This window comes from Akebia trifoliata, chromosome 15 (assembly GCF_017979445.1).
Source record: "Akebia trifoliata isolate Shusen 1 chromosome 15, ASM1797944v1, whole genome shotgun sequence".
Taxonomy (NCBI): domain Eukaryota; kingdom Viridiplantae; phylum Streptophyta; class Magnoliopsida; order Ranunculales; family Lardizabalaceae; genus Akebia; species Akebia trifoliata.
In genome coordinates, this window is record NC_141389.1 from 4,557,234 (window position 1) to 4,579,574 (window position 22,341).

General features: G+C 42.1%; 2 long non-coding RNA genes across 7 annotated transcripts; both read right to left on the reverse strand.

The window, feature by feature from the left end:
- Nucleotides 1-193: 193 nt before the first annotated feature.
- On the reverse strand, nt 194-21,765 carry LOC147384030 (uncharacterized). The gene is made up of 3 exons (XR_015173059.1): nt 21,468-21,765; nt 21,219-21,367; nt 194-488 (listed from the first exon to the last, which is right to left on the reverse strand). It is a non-coding gene; the product is annotated as an uncharacterized LOC147384030 (long non-coding RNA).
- On the reverse strand, nt 3,349-20,271 carry LOC147384031 (uncharacterized). Of its 6 annotated transcripts, XR_015172876.1 has the most exons (8): nt 19,716-20,271; nt 7,299-7,407; nt 6,753-6,869; nt 4,985-5,107; nt 4,715-4,836; nt 4,492-4,592; nt 4,020-4,155; nt 3,349-3,420 (listed from the first exon to the last, which is right to left on the reverse strand). It is a non-coding gene; the product is annotated as an uncharacterized LOC147384031 (long non-coding RNA). The 6 variants fall into 6 exon arrangements; XR_015172875.1 differs by having other exon boundaries at nt 4,492-4,836; XR_015172872.1 differs by having other exon boundaries at nt 4,715-5,107.
- Nucleotides 21,766-22,341: the final 576 nt, after the last annotated feature.

Below are 22,341 nucleotides of genomic sequence, written 5' to 3' on the forward strand. Positions count from 1 at the left end.
TACATCCCCATAAAAGATGTGGAGTGAAAGGAGATGATCAAGAGCAAGGATAGCCCAAACAAGGAATCGAATACGCTAAATTAGCTATTTAGAGCTTGAAGTTTTCGTACCCTCTCACACTAGAAGATCCATATCTCCCAAGCGATGGTGGTACCAAGGATGTAGCTAGGTTAAAGGTATTCCCGAACCCTAAACTAGTATCTCCATGACCAGTGGCCATCGATTAATTCATATAGTCAAATAAGAATAGACCAATAATACCAAATAAGCGAGATTCGCTTTCCAACACTATATGTTAAATAACTAAAATGAATACAAAATAGAATCTCTTACATGAACAAGTCGTTCAACATTCTAAACTTGAGATGAAGTGCCCTTAATTTCCACAAGGAACTCATCAGGCAATTCTGGACCTTTGGAAATGTGACGGTAGCTCTGTTGATATGCCGAATATACTTTACATTTGCTCCCCCAATCCCAATGATGTCCTTCGCATGCATAAATGGTATTTGTATAATCTGTGTAATTTGATTCAAAAGAAGCAACAGTTTAGAGAATGGCATCACAACCGCATTGAACCACTAGCACAATTAACAATAAGCGAAGAAAAAATAATAGAAATGATTGAAAAAAGTGAAACAAAGTAAAAAAAAAAATCTTGCACTCTCAAATAATTTTTGGGAAGAGTTTCTCTTCTGCAGAAAATAACTTAACATGCCACTAGCTTGATATAAAAAAATCAGCTCAGATAAATGCTCCAAACCCCTAAATGTGATGTGTCAGACACCATTTGACTTCCTAAATATCATATCTTCATCCTTGACACCACCACTGCTTGGGAGATATGGATCTTCTAGTGTGAGAGGGTACAACAACTTCAAGCTCTAAATAGGTAATTTAGTGTATTCGGTTCCTTGTTTGGGCTATCCTTGCTCTTGATCTTCTCCTTCTACTCCACATTTTTTATGGGGATATCTAAACTTGAGATGAACTGCTCTTAATTTCCATAAGGAACCCATCAGGCAATTCTGGATCCTCTAAAAATGTGACGGTAGCTTTACTGGTACACTGAATATACTCTACATTTGCTCCCCCAATCCCAATGATGTCATTTGCATGCATAAATGATATTTTTATAATCTGTGTAATTTGATTCAAAAGAAGCAACAATTCAAATAATGGCATCACAACCGCATTGATCCACTAGCACAATTAACGATAAGTGAAGAAAAAAATGATTTAAAAAAAAGTGAAACAAAGTATATAAAAAAAAAATCTTGCCCTCTCAATTGAATTTTGGGAGTTTCTCTTTTGTAGAAAATAATTTAACATGTCACTAGCTTGATAAAAAAAAATCAGCTCAAATAAATGCTCCAAACCCCTAAATGTGATGTGTCAGACACCATTTGACTTCCTAAAAATCATATCTTTACTAGAATGAATAAATCGACCTGAGTAACTGTAAGAGCAGCAACACGTTCAAGTCCTGAAAAACGTAGTTCAACAAGTGTAGGATGAAGAAGCAGTATGTAACATCGACTATGTTTTATTGCCTTGATAGCACAAAATAGTCACTCAAATATAAATAAACAGATTTAGGTTGTACAAAAATTCTCTCTTTTCAGAAAAAGGAAATATTAACATGTCTTGTGACATTGGAAGAATACCCATACCAAACCCACTTCATGTCTCTTTTTGGACCTAAATGGCATAATAATTACAATTGTCAATGGATCGTAGCACCTAGTAGATCTATATTTGGTTTAATAATAATCATACTGAATCATGAGATACATTCCAATCTATGATTGATAGGTTCCTTATTTGATCTAATTCATGTTTTGGTATGTAAACTGAACTTAAATCTTATAATCGAAAGATGGGTGGAAACTAGGACTTCTCAAGAAGTCAGAAATCATAGTTTTATTCTCACTTACTGTTAAGAAGATTTTATGGAGTTTGGAACTTTAATGCTAGTATAATTTGAAATATGGTCTGATATAATCAAGTCCTTACCAAACTCAAAACCTTTAGCCAAATCGTAAAGTCTTGGATTAAATAAAAAACACAACAATTGGATTTGAGAAATTTCTGTCTCAGATGTAAATTTTATTAGGCATGTTGAAAATGTGCTCGAATATTCCAACACCAATTTGGCTGAGTTATAGTGTTTTTATCCACCAAAGAAAAGGAACAACAATGTGTGTTAATAGGCCTAAAAGAAAGTGCAAGATGAACTACCAGGCACTACAAAATATGAGGTATTTAGAGGCGGTTTTAAACTGCCTCCAATTTCGACTAAACCGCCTCCAATATATTTAAGGGCGGTTTAGTAAACCGCCCACTATAGTGGCGTCGCTGATTCCTTTTAGTGGCCGACTAAGGGCGGTTTTAAAACCGCCTCTAAATAATGATTTAAGGGTGTTTTTTATATTTTTAGAGGCTATTTTAAAACCGCCTCTAATAATAATAATTTAATGGCGGTTTAAAAACCGCCTCTAAAGAATATGTTTTAAGGGCGGTTCTTATATTTTAGAGGCTATTTGAAAACCGCCTCTAATAATAATAATTTAAAGGCAGTTTTAAAACCGCCTCCAAATATTGTTATTTAAGGGCGGTTTCTACATTTTAGAGGCAATTTGAAAACCGCCCCTAATAATAAATTAGTTTTAAAAAAAAACAACATTAGAGGCAATTCAAAACCGTCTCTAATGTTGTAAAAAAAAAATTAATAAAATATTCATTCCAAAATAAAACCTGCAATTATATAAAGAAAAGGAACTGCTATTGGCACCCCACATTTCACTTATCACATGTTTATAAAAAGATGTCACAACCTATAAATGTGTTGTATGGAGATCTACGCTACATAAACTACAATGTACCAAACATATATCTACGAAATCCAAAAACAAAGTACGTATTCACGAATATTTTCACTATAAAATAAGAGGCAACTCTATGAATTATAAACAAAATAAGTAACTCAAACATTGATCGATAGACAACACTACCTTTCTAATGGTGTGATTTTTATATAGAACTAAACTAGTTCCCTTTGGAGCCAACCCATACTTATGTACATCAACCGATATCGATGTTACTCCTTCAATAGAAAAATTGCTGGGTAGAACCCTTTGAGTGTTGGATCGACCATCTTAGCCAAAGCATCAATGTCATGGAGCTAAAGCGTCACCCATCAAACCAAAGATTGCTCCAATCTCGGCCTTGAACTGTCAAGGTGCACATCCCTATAGTAATTAGGAAGTAAGAAAGAATGATATCAGAATATCATTTCATCTCCAAAAATTTGTAGTGAAATCATCTCTTGTATAATAGATAGCTTTACCTGTCAAAGGTTTTCGAAAATCTTAAGTCATCCATACACACATCGATTCAAACTTGAAAACCTGAAATCATCTATACACACAAGTGTTAGACTTGCTTTACCCACATATCTTTTGTTATTTTTAATATTATTATAAGGAAATTCTTTTTGCTATTTTCTTTTATTTTTCAATACAACTTTTTTACTTTAATATTACTCAATGTCAAATCTTTGGATTCAACTGAGCCTCAAGCAACAAGGATCCCATACCCATACCCACAACATAGATATACAAAGGGATATGAAGGGTCCAGGAAACATGGGTTTAGACAGTTTTCTCTACAAACAAATGTATGACAGAAAAAAAGTAATAAATAAGGTTATAGTGGAATATGACAGTCGAGTTACAAGAAGACTCCATGCACATACATCAAATGTACTGCGTAAGTGGGGTGGATTATATCTTCCTGTCCTAACATCCTGACGTTATTATTCCTTGAATACAGGAATATGAAAAGTTTAACATAGTGACTATAATAACAACTTGGTGCAGTAAAGATTGACAAAAGAGGGTATAATGAGTAACACCTAACCAGTAACATACTTCCAACATATTTCATTTTTTGATAATACATAAGGATATATTTTGGTCATGCACTAGAAATGAAACTTTGGAAGTATGAGTTTTTACCTGATGTTCTGCATTTGGAACAAAGCTTGCCAACCCACAATTTGAAAGGGGAGGATTGAGCTCTATGTCCAGTAAAATGTTGGCTGATTTGAAATTCTTGTGAACAACAGATGGTGAGCAAACTTTATGTAAATACCTGAATAGATTCCCTTTTGTAAGTACCAAGCAATTGATGAGTATCATTGGCAAAATCAGAACTATTACTTTGTAAGGATAAAAATAACAATGTTCAAACAAATAAATCAACTGAACAAGTTCTTTTAGGAATGCCAAAAGAACACTCATAAAAAATAAAAAAAAAGCTCCACTTTTCCACAACAAACACTAGGGGAAAAAAATAGTGCAATCTTCCTTCTTACGTTCTCATTAATAATTGTTATAATGACATGAAAGTATAGTCCTACGAAGGAGAAGATTCACACAATTTAAACTAAACCAAACAAGACCTGATGTATGTAGGAGAAATGTATACCTTTCCATCATCAAATTGAGCCTCATAAATACGTCCGATAGACCCTTCCCCAATGAGGTTTTCTACGCTGAAGCTGTTTGTAGCCATCTGTAGGTCAACAACTGAATACACCGTAGCATTAATGGGTATTGCATTAACTTTCTTGAAACCGACAGGCATATTTGAAAAATCTCACATACTTCAACCACGAAAACCAAACTAAGCCAAGGTATAAGAGACTGACCTTAACCAACTTTTATGTGATAGCACCAGATTAGAATCTAATTTGAAAATGTTGTTGGCCCTACCTGAAGCTCAAAATGAGTACTTATAACAAAACTATTTGTATGAAAGAACAAAACTGACCTGCATCATATGTAACATCATAATAACCTCTGCCAATTAGTACTAGCTTTCGCAAGAAATGATGATTACAATATGTACCTAGAATTTTAATTTTATTTTTGCTTACACAAGTGTCAATTGGAAGAAAAAAATGAACCATATCACTTACAACTATTGAAATATTAAATTGTGAAATTCTTGAATAATGAGAAGGTGAAAACTTATTCATCATGTTCCATTGACCAACTACTGGCAAGCACTCCTTTTCTTTTCATGTATCATGGTATTTAATCTGCATGAACAATACAACCAATCACGAACCATTAAAAAACCTGAACTGAAGTGGCAAAAGGTGGTTCCATATAATAGAAAAATGATATCGTGCAGATAAAAATTGTTGCACATTTACTACCCTGGGTGTAGGCAGAATGTGTGCTTCAACTGAAGTAAGTTTCTCACTGGTTTGGATGCCAAATTCCTTTGCGTAAGGGTCTTGATGGTAAGCATTATGATTAACAGTCTAATAGAAAAAATAAGCCTTAGGGCACCATACCCAAGAAGATTTTTCCATCATACAACATCTACGATATGTTTCTTAACTCAAGAACCCTCTTACTAAATGTAATAAAAGAACTAGTAGATCTGTTAAGCCCAAAATTCCAAAAATGCAACAACAAGTGCACTACCTATCTAAAAGGTTGTAGCCCGACTCACTGCTAAAAATAAAAAACGATTCGATCAGGTTCGAATTGGGCTTAGGTCATCAAGTATTGAAATAATAATATTTACTAGTTTTGTTTCCTGGGCATTATTAATGCATCTTTCATGTAGACAATAGGAGCCTTAACCAAAAACAGAAAGGGTTAAGATCCTCTATACTCAGCACAAGAAACTATTTTGTAAATTCACTTTGTGATGATTTTTTAATAACAAGAGGCTTTACTCACGAGAAAGGTCTCTTCTTTTGATATATCTCTAGTGTGCTTGGAAAATTTTATGAGCATTTAATCTATTACTACCAACATGAAAAATAACACTTCCTTTACTTTGTGAAATTAGTGAGTCACCCTTGACCATAGGTCAATGATGTTGACTCTTATTAAAACTTCATGCACCTTTGAAATTCATCAACTAACCAGACTAATAACAAGAAAAAATGTCCCATAAAGTCACAATTTATATGCCTATAATAATGTACAAGAAGAACATGCAAGCCTTGTGAGGGACGGGTGCATTTTGTAATTTGGCTAGGGAATCCAGACATTGTTGATGGGGTTCAAACACATTAACTTTCCACAAGTAAATGATGTCGATCAATGGTGAAGAGGATCCTTAAATTTTGAGAAGCATAGGATGCCTGTGTTCCACCAAGTAGTACTGAATTTCCATAAAAGCTTTGCTCAATCAATGAACTCAGGAAACAAAAATTCCATGTGGCACACTTTCCCTCGGTCAATGACCCCATGTAAGCCCCACTTCTTGGTAGACCAATATGGCAAACACTAAGCCTAATTGGTGATTTCCAACTATTGGAGTTGAGCATTCTTTTTAATTATAGAACAATAATTTATCCATAGACCATTATATCAATCCCAGGATGGAAAAAAAGACACCTGAATCCTATGAACAAAATTTAGTCAAGTGAGGTCTTACATTCATTCCTCCAGCAAACATAACAGGACAGAGTGTGTGTATTTTGATAGAATAAAATTCTGTCAAAAAGAAAGAGAAAACAAAATAGCAATAAAAAACAGAAGATTACAAGGCCCTTATGCATCCCAAAGCAAATCCCACTTAAAATGATAGGACATTGTTTGCCTAAGAAGCTACTGATAATAGCTTGTATGGAATTACATTTTCAACTTTCTTAAGCCACATTATATGTATGAAAAATAAGATAATGAGCAAAATACTAAATATTTTAAATAAAGACACACCTGTAAAATGTCAAGCTCTCTTTCTTGAGGATGCTGACAATTCACCTTCAGCAGAGCAGTAATCTGTCTATCATTCAATTTCTTGGAGGATCTTTGGCCCTCCACAATTTTGCATACCTGAATTCTTTTACAGATAATTACCTTTGCAACATTGCCAATAGTAAATCAAAAGACAAAATAGCTTCAATGTTCACAGCAGCAGGTTTTGATGAGACATTTCTACTAATAACCCCATTTGAGAATGTCCCAAGATAGAAAACTAGCAAGAAAGAAGCAAAATCATATTGAGGGCAGAGTGTCACTTGTGTGTACACCTAATCATTCTCCTTTTCATTGGATTGGAGAATGAAAAAAATTATAGTGTGCAAGCTATTGGATTGGAGAACAATAACGCAAAACAACATATTCCACATCTAACAGCTGGGATGAGATAATATTGTATTATTTATCAATGGGATTATGACATTAGTGTTCTCATCTAAATTATGAACTAACCCAAGAAGTAATAATCAAAGGAAGGATTATTCAGCATGTAAAGCTAAGTACTTGATGGTTAGTCAATGCTGCATAGAAGGGATTACGAGAATCACCCCATCACCCATGTGGGTATTGGTCCCAGCCTATGTTCCTTGTTATGTAGCTTGGACAATTGGCCCTGCCATCACCAATCCGAGAAGGTTAGAAGTTTTCCTCGAGTTCAGTATTGACTTATTAAGGACTAGTAGTTCACAAAGTGGCAAATTGTGCAGGTTCAATAGGTCTACGTCCCACACCCTCATGGTTGCTGGGCAGAATGACAACCAAGTAATTAACTTTGCCAAATCAAGAAAAATGTGAACTAAAACATAAAATTGGTATCTATAAAAATGATTGCATGCTCCCTTAAAACCCCCAACCAAAATACATAAATGTAAAATTAGTCCAAATACCCTATTCAACATGTCCAACCAAAAAGAGGTATAGACAAGAGAAAATGTTGTGGATTAGCTATTAAGTTTCAAAGTTCTCCAATTTTCGATATGAGAGAGTGTATATGACACACAAACTCTTTTTTAAAAGTTGGAGTGTATTAGCTATTAAGTTACAAAGCTCTCTGATTTTCGATCACCCAAAATCAGAACATAAAATCATCAAATTTCAATTACTTCCAGTATCAGTAAAACAATAAAGGCAAATTAATTCAGAACACAATTATATTAGTTAGGAGCTATTTCAATTAAATTTCAGAATAGTGTTACAACTGCAAACAAACGTCCCCTAAGGAATTTCAATCAAAAGGAGAATGTTTCATCCTCATATTATAACTGTCTGCATAAAGCACTGTACAAATGGATAGAAACAACTAAGGACCATTACCCCTCCAATTTATTAGAGAGATTTATCATTCCAACATTCCTCTTTTCTTAATTACCAAAGTAAATGGCAAATAGTTGACAAGGGATGGTAAGTAATTGAATTTAGAGAGATTTGGGAAACTACTGCAAAGATTGTAGGTAAGGAATGTGAGGTTCACTTTAACCTATTGTCTACATTATACAATCATCAAAGTAGATATCATCTAACCCATCTTCTACTTCGAATGGCAATAAAAATTCCATAAGGCGTATGAAAAATGCAATATTGGAAGACAAAAATGGTCGGTCTATATTAGGTTGAAAGCTAAAGAGCTTCAAAGTGCTGTTATACAAATTGAAGGGGAAAGTAAAAAAGACTAAGCAGAAAAAGCCCCATCCCAGCTTTCACCCATTTGTGACGTTCTTCAACACTTGCAGAAATTAAACTAGATGAAATGCAAGATGATAAGCTAGCTACTACCTTGACATCCCAATCATTGAAAGCTCTTCAAAAATATAAAACCCAAGCTCTTTCTACAGGTACTTTAATGGCCATGGGTGAATATGAATCAAATTACGATCTGTGCCTTAGGGAATTCTCTAAGTCTCTAACCAGTCTGACCTATAATTCGTATAACAATATATTTGCAACCTAGGTTCATCGCCTCTTGTAGTGGATGTTGTGAATTCCTTCCTCCATAAATTTTTTTCGTTGAAGAACAAGTTACCGTGGTGAATATGAGCCGCATAAGACAGGACGATCAGGAAACACTTACTGATTTTGTAAGGCGTTTATGTCAGGCTGTAACCAATTTCCACGAACCTGTAATGGCGGATTGTTTTATTGACATGTGCATTTCGGGCATGGAGCCTATTTACAGAGCGCACTTGGAGAATCTATGAATCCTAAGCTTCACTAAATTGCATGATGCCGTCAAACGCAAATGGGTACCCAAAAGCTAAATTTTTACACTTAAACCCACAATGATTAGCTTAAAATTAACCTAAAAAGTCAGGAAAAATTAAAATAATATAAACAAATAAAAAGAATGGGAATTTACAAAAGAGAAATCATGGAAAAATGAAAAAAAAATCAAACTATATTATAAAAAGAATAGAACAGAGATCATGGAAAACAAAGGAGAAATCAAAATAAAGAGAAAGAAGAAGAAAAAAACGATTTTTTCTCACTATGTTTGTGTTACCAGCAACATCTTGGCCACCATCTATTTAAATCTATATGGAGAGAACTTCACAAAGATTTTAACTAAACAAACAAACTATCCAAACAAAATTAAAGAAAGAAACAAGAAGAGAAAAATACTGTAAACATTCATCAGATTTAACCTTAAAAAACAAACTAAAATTCATACCTAGTGTGGGGGGAAATTCTTGAGCACGGACACGTGGCTCGATCAGGGGCCAAGATTAATGATTAGAGGTCGTGGCTCGGTTTATCAATCCCGACGAATGCATGTATTCGAAGATCGGAACTGTGCCATCAGCTCGTAGGTCGGTCTGACAGATGAGCCTGCAATAGACAGCCAATTCTAACCACCCACGTCATGTCAGACCAAATCTGACTTTCTCAGAAGCGATAGGGCAGTTGCAACAACTCCTGCAGCTGACATGTCAGGGAGTAGGCTAACTACCCCAAGTCACCTCAAGGGGTGGCACAGAAAACGAACAAGTCGAACACCTATATAAGGAAGAGGATTATGAGTAAAAGAGGTTCGAATTATTCTTCTCTAAGCACATTACACTGATCAATTTGGCTAACTTGATCGTCGGAGTGGGCTGTTTTGCAGGTCCCCCCGAGCTTAAAGAGAAGGAAAGTGTAGTGCCATTTCGAGCATCTACAATTTGGCGCCGTCCGTGGGAAACTTACAAGGAGAAAAACGACCAATATGGGAAGAGCTAGAGGCGAAAATCGTGGAGAGCCATCAAATCCACTACCAGCAGACTCGCCCCCAAACGCGCCGGATCCAATGCTAGCAATGTACAATTTACTCACAGAGATGAGAGAGGAAATGCGCAGGGGATTGGAGAAACAAAATGATGAGATAGTGAAAATAAGAAAGGAAAACGAAGAGCTCAGGCAAAGGTTAGGCGAGCGTGCGGAGACCGAGGAAGGCCCAGGGGCAGAGCAGAGTAGCGACCATCCTGTTCGAGCGACAAGAACGGAGGTGGATTGGACTGAAGATTCAGCAGCAGTAAAAACGCAGCAGGGAAGCTCCGAAGTTAAAGAAACCATGACGAGGAAGGAAGTGGAGGAGATGCTCAAGAGGAGGGATGAGGAATTCGCGCGAGGAAAGGATCCCGCGCAAAAGGTACGGAACGCAATTCGGGAACTCAAAGGGACACCATTCTCGCAGGCGATAATGAAGTCAGAACCACCCAGGTCGTTCCACATGCCAAAGTTTGAAACTTACGACGGGACGCGAGATCCCATGGACCATATACTGCATTACAGAAGTCAAATGGTGCTGTACCAAAATGATGATCCGTTGCTCTGCAAGCTGTTTCCGTCAACCTTGAGGCTCGGGGCCATGATGTGGTTCCAGGCCTTACCAGTCGGGTCCATTACGAACTTTTTCGAGCTGGAAGAAACGTTCGTTGGGCAGTTCGTGCACCTGCGAAGGAAGAAGGTCGGAGTTAACACTCTATTTAACCTTCGACAGGAGCCCGGGGAGAGTATTAGGTCGTTCATAACCCGTTTTCAAACGAGAGCCCTGGACGTAGAGGGCATGGACGAGGCCACAACATGCGCGGCTTGCATCGCTGCGGTGATCCCGGGAACACGGTTGCATGAGTCCTTGATCAAATCTGATCCTACCCGTTTAGAAGATTTGTATGCGAAGGTGGAAAAGTACATCCTGGTGGAGGAATCTGTGAAGGGCAGAAGAAGAAGCACCTAGACAGTGGCTAACAGCGAAGGAGGAGTAGGCGCTTCAAAGGTACCGACCCGCCCTGGAGTGGAAGGAAGTAAGAAAAGGCGGAGAGATTCGAACGAGCAGTCATGGTGGAAAAGAGGCCGGGTGTATACCCCACTCAACGAAAAACTATCCGTGATACTGAGGCACATAAGGGGGGAGCCCGATTTCGTTCAGCCGCCACGGGGGTATAAGGGGAAACCCGGGAAACCATTCTGCGAGTATCATGAGGCTGAGGATCACCCTACTGAGGACTGCTACAGGCTGCGCCATATCATCCAGGATATGATCGATGCAGGGAAGCTCAAAGGTTATGTTTCTGCGGGAGGAAGGAGAAGTGGGGAGACAACCGAGAGAGCTGAGCGAAAGCCCGAGCAAAGAAGGCCAGCTAAAGGAGGACGTCGAGAGACAGAAGAGCGCAGGATAATTCATACCATCACAGGGTTATTAGGGGCCGAAATACCGTCTAGGCGCAAGATTCGGGAGAGGGTAAAAAAGATCCGACATATGGTCGGGGTTAACAGTGTGGCGTCAGGAGTACGGGTAGTTGGAACGACAAACCACGGAGCAGATCCCCGGGCAATCGTATTCACAGAGAATGACCTAAGGGGGACGGCAGGGCCCCATCAGGACGCGTTAGTAATCGCGCTTCCAGTAGGAAACGTCGAGCTCCGAAGAATACTCGTGGATTCGGGGAGCGCGGTGGACATTCTCTTCCTAAGCGCGGCTAAGAGAATGGGGGTTTCAGGAAGTTTGGAGCCAACGCCGACCCTCGTCTATGGGTTCAACGGTGCCGCTAGCAGTTCGGTGGGAGAAATCACACTCCCGATTTCAGCAGGATCTAAAGTGGTAATGACAAGATTTGTGGTAATAGATGCAGACTCGGCTTATAACGCGATCTTGGGCCGGAGATGGATACACGAGATGAAAGCAGTCCCGTCAACCTATCATCAAGTTATTCGTTTCCCGGGTAAGGAAGGAATAATGGAAATCAGGGGAGATCAGGAGATGGCGCAGAGGTGTTTTCACCTGGCTTTGAAGCAAGACCGAGGCCCCGAGGCCGTCCCACCGAAGAAGAGAAAGGTAACTCCAACTGTTAATGAATCTTCGTAGCAATTACAGAAGTAGCCGCTGCGCGAGCAGCGAGTAACAGTTGAGGAAGTCGAAACCGTGGATCTCGGGGGCGATGGAGGACAGATAGTTAGTGTTGGTACCACGATGTTGCAGGAGGAGAGGGCAGCACTACTCCAACTCCTGAGGGCAAACAAGGATGTATTCGCATGGTCATTGGAGGACATGCCTGGGATAGACCCGTCGGTGGCGTGCCATAGATTAAATGTTGATGAAAGCTTCCGACCTATTAGGTAGAAACCACGGAGGCTGTCGCCGCGCCTCAGGCAGGGGGTGAATGAGGAAATCGAAAAGCTTTTGAAGGCCGGGTTTATCAGAGAAGTAGAGTACCCAGAATGGATAGCGAACATAGTAGCAGTGCCGAAGAAGGATGGAAGGGTGAGAGTGTGCATCGACTTCACGAACCTGAATAAGGCGTGCCCAAAGGATAGCTTCCCGCTGCCAAGGATTGATAGGTTGGTCGATGCCACTGCTGGACATGAGAGAATGTCGTTTATGGACGGATATTCGGGGTATAACCAGATCCCCCTAGCAGTGGAAGACCAGGAACGGACATCATTCATTACCGAGCAAGGGCTGTTCTGTTTTAAAGTTATGCCGTTCGGTTTGAGAAATGCCGGGGCAACCTACCAAAGACTCGTGACAAAAATGTTCGAAGGATTGATCGGGAAGATTGTGGAGGTATATATCGACGATCTGTTGGTAAAAAGCAAGAGAGCGGGAGACCATCTGGCAGACCTTAAGCAGACATTTGATCGGCTGAGGAGTTTCAAGATGAAGTTGAATCCGAAGAAGTGTGTCTTCGCCGTTTCCTCTGGGAAATTCCTCGGGCACGTTATCACCAGGAAAGGGATCGAGGCAAACCCAGACCAGATCCGGGCATTGGTAGAGATGCCGAGCCCCGCTAACCAAAAGCAGGTGCAGAAGTTGGCAGGGAGAATAGCTGCGCTAAACAGGTTTATCTCCCGGGTATCCGATCGATGCCGCCCGCTCTTCGCGTTATTGCAGAAGGAGAAGAATTTTGCATGGAGTACGGAGTGCGAGGTAGCCTTTAGCGACCTAAAGAGGTATTTGGGGCAGCCACCGATCCTTAGCTCTCCGGAAGAAGGAGAGGAGCTGGGGATTTATCTGGCGACCAGTCCATCATCGGTAAGCTCCGTTCTCTTTAAAGTTGAAATGGGACGGGAATATCCCATTTATTACGTTAGCAAAACGTTGGGCGTATCGGAGGTTAAGTACACCAGGACGGAGAAGGTGGGATTGTCGCTCGTTTACTCGGCGCACAAGCTCAGGCCCTACTTCCTTTCCCACCGCATACGAGTTGTGACGGACACCCCGCTGAAAGAGATGATGCACAGATCCGAAAAGTCAAGGAGGATGGCGAGGTGGGCTGTAATCCTCGGAGAGTACGACTTACAGTTTGAATCCCGGACAGCGATAAAGGGGCAGGTGTTGGCAGATTTCCTTGCGGACTTCCCGGTTGAGGATCCTAACTGGATAGAATTGGAAAATGAAGACGAAGGGGCAGAAGAAGTGGAGCTATGGGACAAGCAGGCAGGATGGAGAATTTTTGTCGATGGATCGTCAAACTACTCAGGCTCGGGGGTGGGAATAGTAATTGTAACACCGAGCAATGATAGATTGGAAAAGGTCATCAAACTCGGGTATGGGGCATCAAATAACGAAGCAGAGTACGAGGCAGTCATCCACGGGCTAAGAATGGCGAGCGAGTTGAAAATCGGCCGGGTAAAACTATGTACCGACTCCCAACTTATAGCCAACCAATGCAATGGGAAATTTGAAGCGAAGGATGAACGCATGGCGAGATACCTGATCTCAGTTAAACGAGAGATTGAGAAGTTCGACCGAGTGGAGATATGCCAGATTCCCAGGGATGAGAACAGGCATGCAGATTCATTGGCATACATTGCCTCAATGCTAGGGGAGACGGAGGGACGGTCTTTACCTGTGGAATACCTGCCTAAAGCAAGTATCGAACATGTGGAAAGGGAGTGCGCGCAGATCGATAGAACGACGGGATGGATAGAAAAATTCACTCAGTATCTGCGCTCAGAGGTTCTGCCAGCAGACAAGGGAGAGGCCAGAAAGTTGCTTCGGCAGGTCGGTAAATACACTCTCGTTGGGGAGGAGCTGTATAGAATGTCTTTCGGGGGACCACTTCTTAAGTGCCTTTCTAAAGAAGAGTCCGAGCTCATAATGGCGGAAATCCACGAGGGAATCTGCGGCAATCATTCGGGAGGACGGTCACTCGCCAATAAGGTTATCAGTCAGGGCTATTTCTGGCCGAGGATGCAGGAAGACTGTAAGAAGTATGTAAAGACCTGTGATCAATGCCAAAAACATGCCCCCATGCATCTGCAGCCAGCCAGTGAACTCCACCCTATGAAATCACCCTGGCCGTTCTCGATATGGGGAATGGACATTGTGGGACCTCTGCCTCGGGGAAAGGGGGGCAAGCTATTCATCCTAGTAGCCACGGATTACTTTACTAAGTGGGTGGAAGCTGTTCCCCTTACACGGATTCGGGAGGAAGAAGTTATCAAATTCACGTGGGAGCATATCATAACGCGGTTCGGGATCCCTTATGCACTAATCTCGGACAATGGAACTCAGTTCAAGGGGCAACCGCGTGCAATCGTACTTCAAGGAATACGGAATCCGTTCTCTGCAATCATCGCCAAGATATCCACAGGGAAATGGCCAAGCTGAAGCATCAAACAAAACAATCCTCGCAAACTTGAAGAAGAAGCTGGAGGAACACAAGGGAAGATGGGTAGACGAGCTACACAGCGTCTTATGGGCATACCGAACCACGGCAAGAAGGGCGACAGGTTTCACTCCGTTCGCACTAGCCTATGGAACAGAAGCTGTCATTCCCACCGAGATACAGATTCCTACAACAAGGACGCTGGTGGCCGAGACAGAATTCAACGACGAAATGGTGGCTCGGAATTTGGACTGGTTGGATGAGACGCGGGAAAGGGTCATAGAGAGGTTGGCACGGTACCAACAGGTGTTGAAGAGATCTTATGACCGGAAGATACGTTGCAGGGAGTTCAAAGTCGGAGATATGGTGTTACGAAAGGTATTTTCTAATACCAAGGAAATTAATAGTGGGAAGCTCGGCTGCAACTGGGAAGGACCGTATATTGTGCGAAAGGTCGGGGAAAATGGCGCTTACTACTTGGAGACTCCGACCGGTGATGAAATTCAATCACCATGGAATGTATTCAATTTAAAGAAATACTATCAATAAAGTCATCTTTGCCCAACAGCCCTGCTATCTAAGGAAAAGCCTCGGCCCCTCCATAGGAGCCGAGCCCAACTGAGGAGTTGGTTCGGAGGAAAGCCTTGGTCCCACCACGGGGACCAAGCCCAACTGGGGAGTTGGTCTAAGGAAAAGCCTCGGCCCCTCCATAGGAGCCGAGCCCAACTGAGGAGTTGGTTCGGAGGAAAGCCTTGGTCCCACCACAGGGATCAAGCCCAACTGGGGAGTTGGTCTAAGGAAAAGCCTCGGCCCCTCCATAGGAGCCGAGCCCAACTGAGGAGTTGGTTCGGAGGAAAGCCTTAGTCCCACCACGGGGACCAAGCCCAACTGGGGAGTTGGTCTAAGGAAAAGCCTCGGCCCCTCCATAGGAGCCGAGCCCAACTGAGGAGTTGGTTCGGAGGAAAGCCTTGGTCCCACCACGGGGACCAAGCCCAACTGGGGAGTTGGTCTAAGGAAAAGCCTCGGCCCCTCCATAGGAGCCGAGCCCAACTGAGGAGTTGGTTCGGAGGAAAGCCTTAGTCCCACCACGGGGATCAAGCCCAACTGGGGAGTTGGTCTAAGGAAAAGCCTCGGCCCCTCCATAGGAGTCGAGCCCAACTGAGGAGTTGGTTCGGAGGAAAGCCTTAGTCCCACCACGGGGACCAAGCCCAACTGGGGAGTTGGTCTAAGGAAAAGCCTCGACCCCTCCATAGGAGCCGAGCCCAACTGAGGAGTTGGTTCGGAGGAAAGCCTTGGTCCCACCACGGGGACCAAGCCCAACTGGGGAGTTGGTCTAAGGAAAAGCCTCGGCCCCTCCATAGGAGCCGAGCCCAACTGAGGAGTTGGTTCAGAGGAAAGCCTTGGTCCCACCACAGGGATCAAGCCCAACTGGGGAGTTGGTCTAAGGAAAAGCCTCGGCCCCTCCATAGGAGCCGAGCCCAACTGAGGAGTTGGTTCGGAGGAAAGCCTTGGTCCCACCACGGGGACCAAGCCCAACTGGGGAGTTGGTCTAAGGAAAAGCCTCGGCTCCTCCATAGGAGCCGAGCCCAGCTGGGGAGTCGGTTTGAAGGAAAAGCTTTAGCTCCTATACGGGAGCCAAGATAAACTATGGAGTCTAGTTCGGAATCGGAGCTCCGGTTCTTTGCTAGCATCAAATCCATGGAAAAATCCTATGATCGAACCTAAGGAGCTAGGTATAGGTAATTATTTCACTTGTTTCTTAAGCAATAGACCTCAATATGATAAACAAAAAAAAAAGAATGCAGAACAGCAAAGGACACAAAAATTTCAGAAAAATATCTATTCATATATACTTTCGTTGATTACATATGGGATTACAAAAATGGGTCACAAAAAGGGGAGAAAGTAAAATCTATACATCTGCTTCGACAGTAGCCACGGCGTCATCGGGGGCCTGATCTTCAGCTGGGGCAGTTGGTGCAGCTGGGGCTTCAAGACTCGGCTCGGGAGGAGCAGTTTGTGTGGCTTCTGGGATCACTTCCGGCCTCTTTGCCGCGGCCTCAGCTTAGCCTTTAGCTTGTTGTAAGCTGCCTCCCAGGCTTCCTCTGAAGAATCTAGCTGGGCTTGGAGGGAGTTAAGCTGATCTTGAAGCGCTCTCTCCTGCTCCGCCTCCTTTGACCTCACCAGCTCTTCCAGGGAAGAGATCTTCCCCTCCGCCAGGGCCAGCTTGTCTTTATTCTGCTCCAGCTCGGATAGTGCGCTATCCAAGCTAGATTGGAGCTTCTGGGAGTTGGCCGCAGCCGCATCCCTGTCAGCTTGTAGCTGAAGAAGGCGACCTTCCGCGGACCGAAGGCTGTCCACGGAAGCATCGCGGGATTCCACAAGCTTGGCCATGGCGTGTTGAGCCTAATCAGGAAGAAAGAAACTGCGTTAGAGGAATGAAGGAAGAATATATATATGCAGCAGATTAGAAGAAAGGAATTAAGTAACTTACCACGGCCAGGGCTCGGAACGCGTCGCGAGAGAATTTCGCCGAGTCTGCAGCAAAACTTCGGCGAACCTTCTCGACGTCGCGCGGGAGCGCAGACGCATCAAATACTGCCCGGGCTATTTCCGGGTCGGATAAGGCAGAGTCCTTATCAGACACCGGCCTCCCCCGGATCGTGGGTTGTACCACCCATGGAGAGGGAGGGGGCAGGCTCCCCCTTCGTGCCGATCCAGCCGACGACGCCTGTGATGGCTCGGCTGGATGGATGGGTTCCTCGGGTGTGGGAGGTGGTGGCAGCTGGAGTATTGGGGCCGGAGAACGAGGCCCCCTCCTCAACCTCTTGAGAAGAGGTTGGTGTTCTTCTTCTTCTTCTTCGTCTATTAGGGCGGCGCGCCTCATCTCGGTAGCTCCTGTAGGTATGGCGGGGGGGACCTCGGCAATGTCGTCCTCGGAATATGAGCCGAGGATCGGTGGAGGGCGCTTAGATCGAAGCGCCATGTCGGATTGGCGTATGGTGGGGGGAAGAAGAGCTGTCACCCGGTTGTAGAGTTCGGGGCTTGCAAGGAGATGAGCGATCACCACCGACTCCCCGGGGAACTTATCCTTGATCGGACCTGCAGTATCGTTCAACCAACTGATCAGAGAAACGCAGAAAAAGGGCATGACAAGAATCAGGGCGGGAACAATTAGTAAAGCTCACCTTGGGGGTTGAAGGATGAGAAGGCAAGAGGGGGAAGCTCGTCCCCTGGAGCGCTTTCCCATTGCCCGGCCATCTGGATCGGGAACAAGAACCATTCCTTGTCCGAGTCCGGCAGCTCGACCAAGGACGGCTTCCCTTTCCTCTTTGACAAGTAAAAGAAGCCCGGCCTATTCGGGCACTTCTTTAGGGCAAACTGGGCCCTGATGTCCCAGAGCCCGAGCTGAAGGCCCTCCTCCAAACTTATGTTCATGTGCTCAAAAGCACTGATGAGACGGAAGAAGTTTCCGCTCATTTGGCCAGGGGCCCTCCTATAAAAGTTTAGGACCTCCCGAGTCAACCTACTTAGAGGGACTCTGAGGCCCGCTCTTAGTTGCCCCCAGTGCACCACTGTGGTGCCCGGGGCACTACCTCTGAGCAGCGTGGCATCATCCGCATAGGACATGCCCACGCTGTCAGGGATACCAAATGTATCCCTAACCAGCTCAAGGGGAGGGCAGGCGGGGGAATAAGATTTCCCCCTGGCCATTTAAAGAAAGGAAGGGAAGGGGTGAAGGAGTTTAGGAGGAAAGGGAAAGGGGCCCTGGCCGCTGTACCTTTTTCTTTTTCTTTTTCTTTCAGTCCTCTCTGATTTCTTCCCTCGCGAGAAGGATGGATGGATGCTTCTAGTCACCGGTCGTGCAGCGGCGCTGCGAAGGCAGGAGTAGGCGCGCGAGAGGGCAAATGGGCAGCGTAACAGTAAGGAAAGCAAGAGTGAGAATGAAAGTAGGAGGTGAGGGGGATATTTATAGACAAGGAAGGCCTCGAGATGCGCGTTTAGGATCAACGGACAGGGTTTTCCCAGGTCAATAATGAGGCATTAAATGCTGAGAAACCCAATACGACCGTTCGACCCTTTACACACGAATCGATGCCACTCTCCGGGCGCCACGTGTACTCCTTGTAATAATTGCGCCGTTTAAACCAACAGACAGGGCGCGAATTGCGATAATAGCCCAACCGACCGCCGCCCTCGAGAAGTGAGAACGATATCTTTATTCGCCATAAAGATATCATTAATCTTAGCTGAGACCCAATGAGACGCATCCACGTGTCAATTTTTGTTATTAATATTCCCGAGTACCCGATCATTCTGACCGAGCCCACGGGAGGGGGTATTGTGGGGGGAAATTCTTGAGCACGGACACGTGGCTCGATCAGGGGCCAAGATTAATGATTAGAGGTCGTGGCTCGGTTTATCAATCCCGACGAATGCATGTATTCGAAGATCGGAACTGTGCCATCAGCTCGTAGGTCGGTCTGACGGGTCTGACAGATGAGCCTGCAATAGACAGCCAGTTCTAACCACCCACGTCATGTCAGACCAAATCTGACTTTCTCAGAAGCGATAGGGCAGTTGCAACAACTCCTGCAGCTGACATGTCAGGGAGTAGGCTAACTACCCCAAGTCACCTCAAGGGGTGGCACAGAAAACGAACAAGTCGAACACCTATATAAGGAAGAGGATTATGAGTAAAAGAGGTTCGAATTCTTCTTCTCTAAGCACATTACACTGATCAATTTGGCTAACTTGATCGTCGGAGTGGGCTGTTTTGCAGGTCCCCCCGAGCTTAAAGAGAAGGAAAGTGTAGTGCCATTTCGAGCATCTACACCTAGAAAGTGCAACAGACGAGCTGGTATGAAGTTCTTCGAAGATGATGATGGCAATGAACTTTGTTGAAGACTAGGTTGAGATGAACTTCTTTGATCATTGTCGTCGGATGAGATATATAATCGTAAATTATAGAGTAAGAGAGAAGAGAACAGAGGAGATGAGGTGAAGCCGTCTTCGTCGTCGTCGTTGAGTGGAGAAGACAACGAAACTAGGGTTTGGGGTTAGGGCTTATAGAAGAGAATAAGGGAGAAGAGAAGAGAAGAGACCCAAATAGAAATCTGAGTCGTCGTCGTCATCGTCACAATAGAGAGTAAGAGGGTTAGGGTTTTCGTCGGCGGTTTCGCAAAATTGCCTCTACTACTCATCCCTTTGGAGGCGTTTTACCAAAAATCGCCACTATTTTCCGATCGTTTGAGGCGTTTCTCACCAAACGCCATTGATTTAATCTGTTCGGAGGCACTCCATGTAAAACCGCCGTTGATGTACATATATAGGTGGCGCTTCACTAAATCGCCCAAAAAACAGCCTCTAAAACCTCTTTGTTTTGTAGTGAGGTTGGATAACTAACCAAAATCCTGGAGTACAGAATTAAACTTTTTTTTCTATTATTTATAATTTATAAATATAAATTTATAGTTGGTGAGCAAGCATAAATTATATGTAATGTAATTATAATATAAAAATAATAATTTTAATTTATTTGGACATTAATTTATGTTTTAAGTGATAGTATCTAAGGAGATAAGATTGTTTACTATTGGGAACTGAATTTGAAACTCAACTCCTTCAGCCAGTTTACCACCACACATCCCACTAAGCCTAAATGACAATTGTTTAAGTACTATATTAATGAACTTATGTATTTCTCTTTTATCAGGTGTTCATTTTAATGTAGTTTAAATTATAGAAAATAGGTTTCAGAAATAACCTTAACAATAAAAAATAAAACACAAATTAGAAGTAAAGAAACCATGACATAAAATTTACGTGGTTCGGTAAAATTGCCTACGTCAACAGCTAATGAGGATATCCTTTCACTATATCCTTGAAAACCAAGGTTACAATCTCTTTCTCTAAAAAGAAATTGAAAAAATAAAAATTATTACAATTCAGACTAACATTGTCCCGGACGTTATGAGATGAAGGAGTCATCCCCAATGATATTTCTCACCACACAAGAAGTCTTAATTGATGCTTAGCAAGGCAGAATATTTCCAGAACTTTCTTTCTTTTTGTCCAATTGTAAAGGATATAAATTTGGTATCCTTCATAAGTATTAAAGCATCAATTAAAAATTAGAAGATTTCCTTCTTTTGGGTTTAATTTGATTCTTCTTTGTGTGATTTGCTTTTCATACCAAGCACTAGACAATATAAGATTCAAAAACAAATATCGAAGGTTGAATAAAGATTAAATAAAGTGCTAGTAAAGAAAAGAAAATATCATAATTGTTGATTAATTTTAATATTTCAATGAAAATTATTAAGATCAACAAACGTACCATAAGATGAAATAGCATTGGAAATCGGGATCGGATCTATGACCTCATAATTAAAACACAAGTTGTTTAGCGAAACAACTTTATGCCCAAAATCAAGGATACAAATAATGGAAGGGAAGCAATTTCCATCCATCATATTAACCAAGGCCCTACAAAAGAAATTTCAATGGCAAGCTAAGATCGTCATATTAGACTTAAGGATTGTTATAATTTATGAAATTAATTATAATTCAATAGAAAAATACTCACACAACACACATCCAAATTTTTGATAGATAGATTCGAGGAGCTCTAGTCTAAAGATTTGTGGGAAACTGATCCTTGATAGAGGAAGAGAGATATAAGAACTGAATACATGAGGGAACTGATAGATAGACTCTAACAACTTCAAACCTCTAGATGTAGCAATAGAAAACTAGTTTATATTGATTGTTGATGTGGTGAGAGTGATAGAAACAAGAGTTCATTTCATTTACAGGGAAAATACTCATACTTGGCATACAAACAACGCATTGACAACTATTGTCTAACAACTTCCAGGCATTGACAACTAACGTCTGACAGCCTCCAGTATGAATATTCCCTAACCTAAAATAAATTTTTATTAATCCTTGATGGGGCAATGTTGTCTTTTAACTCTTAACATGTTCAAATATTTCTTACGTGTCACAGAGACTGCGCATTGACAACTAACGTCTGATGACCTCCAGTAGGAAGATTCTCTCATCTAAAATATATTTGTATCAATCTTTGATGGGGCATTTTTGTCTTTTAACTCTTAACACGTTCAAATATTGCATACGTGGCACACAAACTGCACATTGACAACTAACATCTAGCGACCTCCAGTAGGAAGATTCCCTAACTGAAAATAAATTTGTATCAATCCTTGATGGGGTATTCACAAATTTCGTTTTTTTGCCTTAAAGAATAATTTTTCAAAATACCCTTTGTTCTTTTAGATTTCTCTTTTGAGGGAGTATCAGGTAGAGTACTCTCTTACCAATTATAATGAAAATGGGATAAAAAGAATAATTTTTTTTTTCTTTCTAAAATTTTAATTGATTTTTTTTATAAAGATTTTCGTAATATACTCTTTAAAGATCGTAACTTTTAATATTTT